The following is a 10,379-nucleotide window of genomic DNA, read 5'->3' as shown; positions in this document are numbered from 1 at the left end:
ATGAACAAATCCTAATTATTTAAAATCTATATTTGAATTTAACTTTACTGAGATTCAATTTATATACAATAAGATTCACAGCATTTCAAGGGTGATCAGTTTTGACATGCGTACACACCCACGCTACCATCACCATAATCGAAACATGTAACTCTTCCATCATCACAAAATGTTCTCTTATACTTCTTTTCAGTCAATCCTCAGTCTGTCTCCCCAGCTCCAAGCAAACATGGATGTGCTTCTATCATTACAGATTGGGTTTATTTGTCCTGGAGTTTTGCACAAACAGACCCATACAATATGCACTATTTTGTGTCTGGCTTCTTTCAAGATAAGTATTTTGAGATTCATCCATGTTGTTACATGTTTCAGTAATGATTCCTTTTTATAGTTGAATAATATCCCATTAAATGAATGTACTAAACCTTGTTTATTTATTAATATATTGTTGGACATTTTACTCCCAGATTTGGCCATTGTGAATAAAATTTCTGTGAGTCTTTGTACAGACCTGTAGCAGACTGAATAAAGGCCCCCATAATATCAGGTCCTATCCCTGGAACCTATAAACCTTACTTAATTTGGAAAAAGGGCTTTTGCAGATCTCATCAAGTTAAGGACTTTGAGATGGGGAGATTATCCTGGATTATCTCGGTGGGCTCTAAATGCCATCACAAGTGTCACTATAAGAGAGGCAGAGGAAGATTTGAAACACACGAGGAAGAGACAGTGATATGAAGACAGCACAGAAGAGATTTGAAGATGCTGGCCTTAAAAATTGGAGCACTGCTGCCACGAGCCAAGGAATGCCAGCAGCCACCAGAACCTTCGAGAGGCAAGAAACGGCTTCTCCTCTGGAGCTTCTGGAGGGAAAGCAAAGGGGTCAACACCTTGTTTTTGGCCCAGTGATGAGATTTTTGAATTTTTGGCCTTCTGATCTATGAGGGAATAGGCTTCTGTTGTAGCAGCCGCCATATCTGTGGTCATTTGTTATAGCAGCCATAGGAAACCAACACAAGACCTATAGTTTGATCTTTCTCGGGTAAATACCTCAGAATAACATTGCTATTGCATAGTAAGTCTATGTTTAACTCTATAAGAAATGGCTAAATTATCTTCCAGCATCGCTACCATTTTAGAGTTCCATTAGCAATGTATGAGAGTTACACTTATTCCATTTTCTTGCTATTATTTATTATTTTCTGTTTTTTAAAAAAAATTTAGCCATTCTAGTAGGTGTTTACTGTTACCTCATTGTAGTTTTAATATACATTTTTCTGATGACTAGATTCTGAGCAACTTTTCTTGTGATTTTGGCCATTTGTAAAGTTTCTTTTGTGAAGTATCTTCTCAAATATTGTGCCACTTTTAAAAAACTATGATGTCTTCTTATAGCAATTTGATAGTTCTTTACACAATCTAGATAAAAACGCTTTATCCTCAAAAAATGTAAAACAGAACTACCACGTGATTCAGCAATTCCACTTCTTGGCATTTATCCAAAGAAAACAAAACACTAACTTGAAAAGATATATGCACCCTGTGTTCATTGCAGCATTATTTACAACAGCTAACATATGGAAACAACCTAAGCATCCACTGATAGGTGAATGGATAAAAAATTATGTATATATATACACACACAGGATTTTATATACACATATGTACATATACATATACATATGTGTATATAAAATTCAGCCATAAAAAGGAATGAATTCTTGCATTTTCAACAACATGGATGGATCTCAAGGGCATTATGCTAAGTGAAATAAGTCAGCCAGAAGAGACAAATACTATATGATATCCCTTATATGTAAAATTAAAAATAAAGCAAACAAGCTCATAGATACAGAGAACAGATTGATGGTTTCCAGAGAAGGGGGTGGAGGGTGGGAGATATGACTGAAGGGGATCAAAAAGTAAAAGAAAAAAAAGGAAAAAAACTCTGCAAAATGGTCAAAAACAACATTTTCAGGATGCTGGAAATCTGTCCAAGGCATATAAAACTTGAGAAACATTTATTCAAGAAATACTACTGAACCTTGGGTAAGAGGAGTGGGGCTTGTGGCATTATTAGCCTGTGGTCGATTCCATCTACCACCTTCCTGCCCGCCGCCCCCTCTGGTTTGGTGGTTCTACCAGAGCCGAGCAGGCCACGAAAACCAGCAGCTTCACCAGCAGAGGGAGCTGACTTGATTACGAGCAGAGCGCAGACAAACCTCGTGCTCTGAACATTGTCAGAAGTGGTAGTCATCCCACTTCCAAATGAATGGGAAAGGCCAACATCGCAGCCAGCCTGAGGTTGGGGGACCGGGGGTGGGGGGGGGGGGGGGGGGGATGGGGGAAATCCTTTTTTAGAGGTGTGTGTTGGAACAAAGTTTCCTCCCAATTTCAGCTTGCCTTTTCATTTTATTAATATGTGCTTCAAAGAACACAAGTTCTTAATTTTGATGAAATTGATTTTATCAATTTTTGATGTTTTATGATATTTATCCACCCCCAAATCAGAAGACTTTTTAACTCGTTTGTCCTGCTGTGCAGAGACTGTGTAGGAACTTGCAGCTACCTCAGCCCCCTGGACTCTGAACTCTCTCCTCCAGCTGGAAAGACCAGCGTGCTGTGCTTGGAATCCCTCATCCTGCTCCAGAATGTGTCCCCAAGAAGAAACTTGATGTGATTGTGAGGCTTACCGCATTTGGTTTCCTTCTTTCAGGAATCAAACTCATGTGCTGCCTGTTGCCCAACATGTGAAAACAATTATTTTATATATTTTGTTCAGTTTTAAAGTTTGTTTGTGGTCAGAGGGTAAATTTTATCCCTTTTATCTATTGCAGCTGAAGGTAGAAGTCTCTAAAGCTATTTTTATAAAATAAAGAAGAATAATAAAACAGTCCCCTGGGGGTGGGGAGAATGCTATTAAACACCATTAAAAAACAAATTATGAACTGTGAGTAATGTTTGCTGTCTATATGTCAATAAGTTAACAGCCTTAATATAGATCAAATTTCTACTGTTTAATGTAAAAAGATTAATATCTCGATGAAAAATGCACGAAGGATCAGGTAATTTCGAAGACAAAGAGATAAAAATGGCCAATGTGTCCTTGAAAATGTACTTTTCAAAGCACTCTTTGGCCATATAAGTGTAAAATGTGAGTATTCTTTGAGGATTTCCCCTGGGAAAGTAATTCTAGGGAACTGCTATGAAATTTCATATTGTAACTTCCTCAGGTGCCTGATGACTATTAAACCAAAGCCTCCACTGAATAGGATGCAAAATAAATCCTCTAGCCCCAAACCCAAACCCAGCTACAGCTCCATTGGGCTAAGAATGTGCTCTTGACCTGGAGGGTGCCCAGTCATCAGTGGACCGATGAGAGGAGCTGCGATTTGAATTTACAGGCAGAGAGGGAGCTAAGTGCCAATTTAAAGTGCTCCCTGTACTCCAAACAAAATCACCACATCTCTGAACTCAGACGCTGGTCACCTTCTGTAAATGCTCATACAGATAAGTCTAGCGAACTACAGCAAAGCAGGACTCATACGGGAGCGATAAGTAAACTGCAGGCACCGGAACCAGAGGTCATATAGAAATAAAAGATGGAGTGGGTGGTATAAATTTGGCCAGGGTAAATTTGAAAAGTGGGAGGGAAGGAAGGAAAGCGGATTACCAGAGGAAAAAGAGATTATCGAAGTGAGAAGACAGAAAAAGAGACAATCTTCTCTGTTTTCCCCAAAGCTATTGAGGTCTCTGGATTCCAGCCCTTTCTGAGATTTATTTTTGTGCTCCTGAATTTCCCTTGTAGTGGACAAATATTTTATTTGCTTGGCCAGCACATATTTCCATTTTTGCTTACTTAATGTCCTAATTTTCTTAAAGGAACTACTCTTCCCTTTGTCATGGTCTTATTGTGACAATGTTCCCCACCTATCCCCATCCCCTGCATTCAGCTTATCAAAATAGACAAAATTTCCCTTTCCATCAATACTCCAATAGTGCTTTTAATTCCATCCCCCCTTGCCTTCTTAATAATTTTTCTGCTTCAAATATCCCTTCTCTCTATGGTATTACTACTGCTTCTATCTTAAGTTGGGATCCCTTAGAAACAGATTCTGAAATACTGATTCATGTTCAGAAATTTGTTTTGCGAGGGGAGCTCTCAGGAACAAATACCTGTAAATGAGTGAGGGAAGCAGGACAAGGCAGATGGAGAGGTTAAAATGAGTGGTTTAGCCATAATCCTCTATCCTCATCATCTGACGGCACTTGATATCTTATCAAATTCCTCCCCCAGCCCCCAGGTTATGCCTGCCCTTGGTAAGAATCTTGTTATGCTAATTCAGTCAGAATCCTCTCTTACCCGTGATGTTCCCTCTTAGTAATTTTCCATCTGCTGACCCTCTCACCCTGCTCCTTGGCTATAAATTCCCACTTTCCCTTGTTTTATTTGGTATTAAGCTCAGTTTTATACCGAGGTTTCTTTTCCCCCATGACAATAGTTTTTCTGAATAAATCTATTTTTACCGCTTTAGCTACTGTCCAGCTCTGTTTTTTCTTTCACAAAACCTACTTTGACATCTCCAGTGATGCTGTTGGTGTCCACAGATACAGTGGTTGCAAGGCTGCTGATTTTCAAGACTACCGTGGAGCTGCCAAGAAGGAGCTGGGAATAGGCAAGTTCAAATGCCACATAGCTCACTATTCTCACCAAGATTCAGTTGTTTTTCTTGAATAAATGCTCCTTGGCTTATTGCAACTCTGGCTAAATTCCAGCGTACTGAAAAAATTTTATAATTTTTGCCAGTGTTCTCATTGTTTTTATGAAGGAGGAAATTTTCAGAGGTCCTTATTCCATCACTCCAGAAGTGCTTCTGTTTATTGACATCTTGGTATTTAGACAATCTTGCTGTAAAAATTTATTGGTATAAAATGTACAGGTCCTGAAAATTAGAAACAGAGCCTATGGTTCCTTCACCAGAGTATTGTAGTTGATGAATATATGAAAAATAACAGGACATATTGGAGTATAGGGGGAATCCATTTGGTTTAAAACTAATTTGGCCTGACCTTTTTTTCCAGAAAGACCTGACATGGCCTGTTGAGCATGCATTGTACATCTACTTTAAGCATTAGCAATGTCCCAAAGCCAAGAATAATGCCCTTAAAGATAAAGATGTTGCCTCCTCCCATATGAGTATTTCTTTAAGGGTAAGCATTTCTACCCAGAAACTAAGGATTAATTACTGACCTGCTTCAACTCATCTCATGACCACTGACCTGCTGAGCACCAACCTGCTGTGTTCACCTTGTGACCACTGACCTGCTGTGCCAGCAAAGCATCTCATCACTGTTGTAAAAGAGGTATTCCTGTCTTATGTGATATATGTTCTTTGCTCCAAGAGGATATACAATGACTCTGTATACCCTGCTTCTTCTGGAAGCCCTTGGCTATAGTCCTCAAATTGGCTCATATAATAAACTCACCCCAATTTTGATTTATAGATTGATTATGGATTATTTGTGTCAACACAGTGATTTCTCCTGGCTCTACTTCTCTTATGATATGAAATAGCAGGTGAGAGTTAAGACCATCCTTTGGAAGGAGTTGATGGATTTTAATGGCATACCCTTCCTCAACCATGAATCTCTTGTGAGAATAGAATGTGGGATGCCTACTGATGCCACACCATATCTCAATTTCAAAATATGGACCAATATTCCAAGGCTTTCAGTCCTCCAACTCTTCAGAATAAATCTCCCACTTCATTAAATCTATTTCTTCTGGATAAGTGGAGGAGTTATTGTTCAAATCCTTTCCAAAAAGGTCTTGGAGTCATGGAATGCTCATGTGTGATAAATGTAGGGGAGGAAGACATTTCCTCTACCCTCTCTGGGTTCGTCTGGCCAGAGGACGAATTAAATCCACATGAGACAAAATAGCAGGAGAAAATTAAAGAAAGCTTTATAACATGTATACGTGAGAGTGGTCAGCCAAGCTGAGTAACTCACCAAAATGACTGAAGCCCCCACCTTAAATATCATCTTCAGCTAAGACAAAGGAGGATGTTGGGGGTGGGCGGAGTCAGTTACAGGAGGTTACAAGAAACAGAAATAAGATTATTATGCAGATTTAAATCCTTGCCTTTGGTATTGATTAAGAGTTTCTATAGATAAAGTCATCCCCCTCTTCTTCCTGGTACAGAGAGGGAGAGACCTTTACAGATGGAGATTTCCTTTACAATGTAAATGTCTCTTAACAAAAGGCAAGCAAGTTCCACTCCTCAGAGCCTCCTTCCCTGTCCCAGTTTATCAAAAGCAACCAGCCCAATAATCCTCATGCCAAAGAGACATATCTTGGCATGGCCAAGACCAGTCCCCCACATAAACATCAAGATCAAACGTGTTGTGTTAAAAAGAAAATCTAAAATGGCATCACTCATGCTAAAGCCCAAGATACCAAACCCAGATTTAATGCTTAATCTAATTGCAGTTTTAACTTCTTTCAGAAACATAATCTTTTTCTTTGGTGAAGAAGTTTGGCCCTGAGCTAACATCTGTTGTCATTCTTCCTCTTTTTCTTTGTGGAAGATTGTCCCTGAGCTAAGACCTCTGCCAATCTTCCTCTATTTTTGTATGTGGGACACTGCCACAGCATGGCTTGATGAGCAGTGTGTAGGTCGGCGCTGGGGTTCTTAACCCCCAAACCCTAGGCTGCCAAAGCAGAACATGTGAACTTAACCACCGCACCACTGGGCTGGCCCCTCAGAAATGTAATCTTGATTGAACAGTCTGGAACTTTCTGGTCAAGCATGGGTAAAGTCATCTATCCCATAGGCCCTCTCCATGCCTCAGAAGAAGAAGCGATCTGCATGATAAAGACCCCTGCTGCTCCCTTATGTCAAGAGGAGATAGCCTGGCCTAAAAATAATCTTTTCTTTTCTTTTGCTAATAGCTCCCTTGCCCTGTCTTTCTCCCTATAAAAACTTTCCATTTTGTAGAACCCCTCAGACTGCCCTTCTAGTTGCTAGATGGAATGTTGCCCATTCATGAATCACCTAATAAAGCCAATTAGATCTTTAAATTTATTCAGTTGAATTTTCTTTTTTAACATTTGATTGACATAATTTCAATCTTTGTATTGTTGACACAAAATAACCAATAACCATTCTATAGATAAAAGAGATAAAGTGACCTTTACTTGAGTCAGGCTGAGGACTATAAGCCAAGAAGGCAGTCTCCACAAAGGATGAAAGCATTACAGAGAAGCATGGTTTTAGTACAGTTTTATATCTTTTAGAATAAAGAACATAAGAAAAAGAAAAGAATAAAGAACGTACAGTAAACACGCCCAGGATACATATTCATCAAAGTTTCAAAGAGGTATTCAGTTGCAAATTAGCAGGTCAACATGATCCTGATGTCCCGGAAAGGGAACTTATCTTCAGGAGTACTGTTACAGACATTACCGATACTGACATTGTAGGAGGGGAAGTATGCCTTCTTATCTTCACAGAGCGCATTCTTTTATTTGAGATAGCATTTGATGCATTCTTTAACGGTTAAAGCAGATGTATAATGTATGCTTGATAAGTCAAAGTCAGTCTTCTTTAGTTGAAGCTGAATCAATTTTAAACCAGAATAGCACCCCATGTACCTCAAAATGTGAAAATTTTCTTGTCAGTGTTTAGACATTTCCTTTCACCTGACCAGAGGAAAACACAGTCATAAGTGGTATTCTTTCTGGGTAGAAATAGGAGATGGAACCCGTGTGCAGTAACTTCTTCACCCATTTCCTTAATTTTAAGTGTATACTTTTCCAATTTATTCCTCCTTGAAATTCTCGTCAGAAGAGACACTTCAGTAACATTTTCCACATGCTTTGACATTTTTTTTTGAGGAGAATGTTTCATTCTATTAGGTTAATTCCACCCCAAGGTATTTGCATAAGTGGTGTGGGTCTGGCCTTTGACGTTATCTTCCTGAGTGATCTCTAATTGTTCACTCAGGCATCTTGTAGACACACGGTCTCATTGAATCTTGTGCTATCTTTACCAAATCAAATCTGTAAAGTTCACTTGCAATTTAACGTATTGTTTTTGAGTCATCTTGACATTTTGGCTTCATAAGTGTAAACTGAAAACTGCATTTACTGGAAATTTGTTTTTAAAAATAAAACAGCATATGCCAGATCCCTGGTCTACGGATGCTTTATAAAATTAGGCAATGTGTATGAGGTAATGCTGCTGGGAGGAAATTTAAAAAAAGAAATTTATCTCTAATATTTCCACAGCTCATAAAAGAATAAGACTATGTTTAATAGGAGCTGAACATACACAAGGAGTGGCGTAAATTATTAAGAAAGCATCTACTTCTTTAAAGAGAGGCAGAGAATATAATGAAATGTTGAAAAGATGACATTGTTTAACATTGTTGAAAGAACTGGAAGAGAAGCTCTTCTTTACTTCAAAGCTAGAAATGTTGTAAATAAGTAAGCTTTTGGGTACAGTGAACCCATGTTAAAAAACTAATGCATACTGGAGCAAGCTGAAATTTTCCTAGACAATAATTTTTTTATTAGTGACAAGTAGTCTAGAGTTAACTCTTGCTACTGAAGGGGATCACAATATGATCAATTCCAGCACTTCATTTTTACTAACCACTTAGCTATGCAGAGGCATGTTGGCATTTGGAGGCAAATGAAATGGCTAAATAGAGGGGAATAGGAACTTTGAGGATGCTTGCTTAATCCAGTCTAAGGTTAAGAAACTTTGGCAGTTATAAAACGTATTTTGGGGTTAGGATAACAGAAATTTTAATATAGACTAGGTATTAGGCAATATTAGGAGATTATTACGAATTTTCTTAGGTGTGGAAAATGTTATTGTGATTTTGTAGAAACAGGTGATTACCTTTCAGAGATGCATACTAAAGTACCTGGAAGTGAGATTTTGTAATGTCTGAGGGAAGCAAGAAGGCGGCCCCAGGTGGCAGCAGAGTTTCTTCCAAGAGGAGTCCAAGATGACTGGGTCTAACGAATTCAAGCTGAACCAGCCACCTGAGGATGGCTTCTCCTCAATGAAGTTTAGCCCCAGTACCTCCCAGTTCCTGCTAGTCTCCTCCTGGGACATGTCCGTGCATCTCCATGATGTGCTGGCCAACTCCATGCAGCTCAAGTACCAGCATGCCTGCACTGTCCTGCATGGTGCATCCTACAATCCATGAATGCCTAGGGTGGGGGATTAGACCATCAGTTCAGAATGCATGATTTGAACACTGATCAAGAAAATCTTTTGAACTCATGATGCCCCTATCAGATGTGTTGAATAATATTCCAGAAGTGAATGTGATGGCCAATATGAGTTGGGACCAGAGAGTTAAATTTCAGGATCCCAGAACTCCTTGTAATGCCGGGATCTTCTCTCAGCCTGAAAAGGTGTGTATCCTCTCAGTGTCTGGAGACCAGCTGATAATAGGCATGGCCGACCACAGGGTGTTAAGGTGGGTCTTACAGAGCTACGTAAACATGGGCTACGTGCAGCAGCATTGGGAGTCCAGCCTGGTACCAGACTGTGCACTGCATTTGAGCGTTTTTAAACAAGCAGGATTATGTATTAAGCTCTTTTGAAGGCTGAGTGGCAGATAAGTACTTGGACTCAAGTCCTGAGGTACAGAAGAGTGCCTTCAAGTGTCACAGACCAGAGGAAAATAAGATTGAGCAGAATTACCTGGTCAATGTCATTTCCTTTCACAACATCCACACTACATTTGCCACAGGTGGTTCTGATGGATTTGTAAATATTTCGGATCCATTTAACAAAAAGCAACTGTGCTAGTTCCAAGGATCCCCCACTAGCATGACATCACTTGCTTTCAGTAATGATGTAAACACTTGCAATTGCATCATCATATACGTATGAAATGGATGACATGGAACATTCTAAAGATGGTCTCTTCATTCGCCAAGTGACAGATGCAGAAACAAAACCCAAGTCCACCTAATCATCTCATGAAAGTGGTTTTTCCATGGGAAGTTTTGTTTTGCTTCCTACAAATACATACTAATTCCCAAAGGATGTGTTATAGTCATTGTGAATACATTATTTAGTATGTGAATTTCTCTGCTTTCTGTATTAAAAAAAAAAAAAACTTGTCTGTTTGCCCTTTCATCCTGGCTTTGTGTTGAATGATGAGTCTTCATGTCTTTTGTGTCTGTTATTTACTCTAAAATACTTTCATAGGAAAAAAACTAAAAGAGGCAAATATGGCAAAATATTAACCATTTTAAAATCAAGGCGATGGCTATCTGAGTGTTCATGATACCATTTTCTCTACTCTTCTATATATTTGAAAGTCTCTTCTCTATATAATAAAAATGT

General features: G+C 39.0%; 1 pseudogene; it reads left to right on the top strand.

The window, feature by feature from the left end:
• Nucleotides 1-9,021: 9,021 nt before the first annotated feature.
• LOC124243456 (mitotic checkpoint protein BUB3-like) lies at nt 9,022-10,002 on the top strand (annotated as a pseudogene).
• The last annotated feature ends 377 nt before the right edge of the window (nt 10,003-10,379 follow it).

Source organism: Equus quagga, chromosome 8 (genome assembly GCF_021613505.1).
Source record: "Equus quagga isolate Etosha38 chromosome 8, UCLA_HA_Equagga_1.0, whole genome shotgun sequence".
Classification (NCBI taxonomy): domain Eukaryota; kingdom Metazoa; phylum Chordata; class Mammalia; order Perissodactyla; family Equidae; genus Equus; species Equus quagga.
The sequence above is the reverse complement of the archived record's forward strand: the minus strand, read 5'-3'. Positions and strand labels throughout refer to the sequence as shown.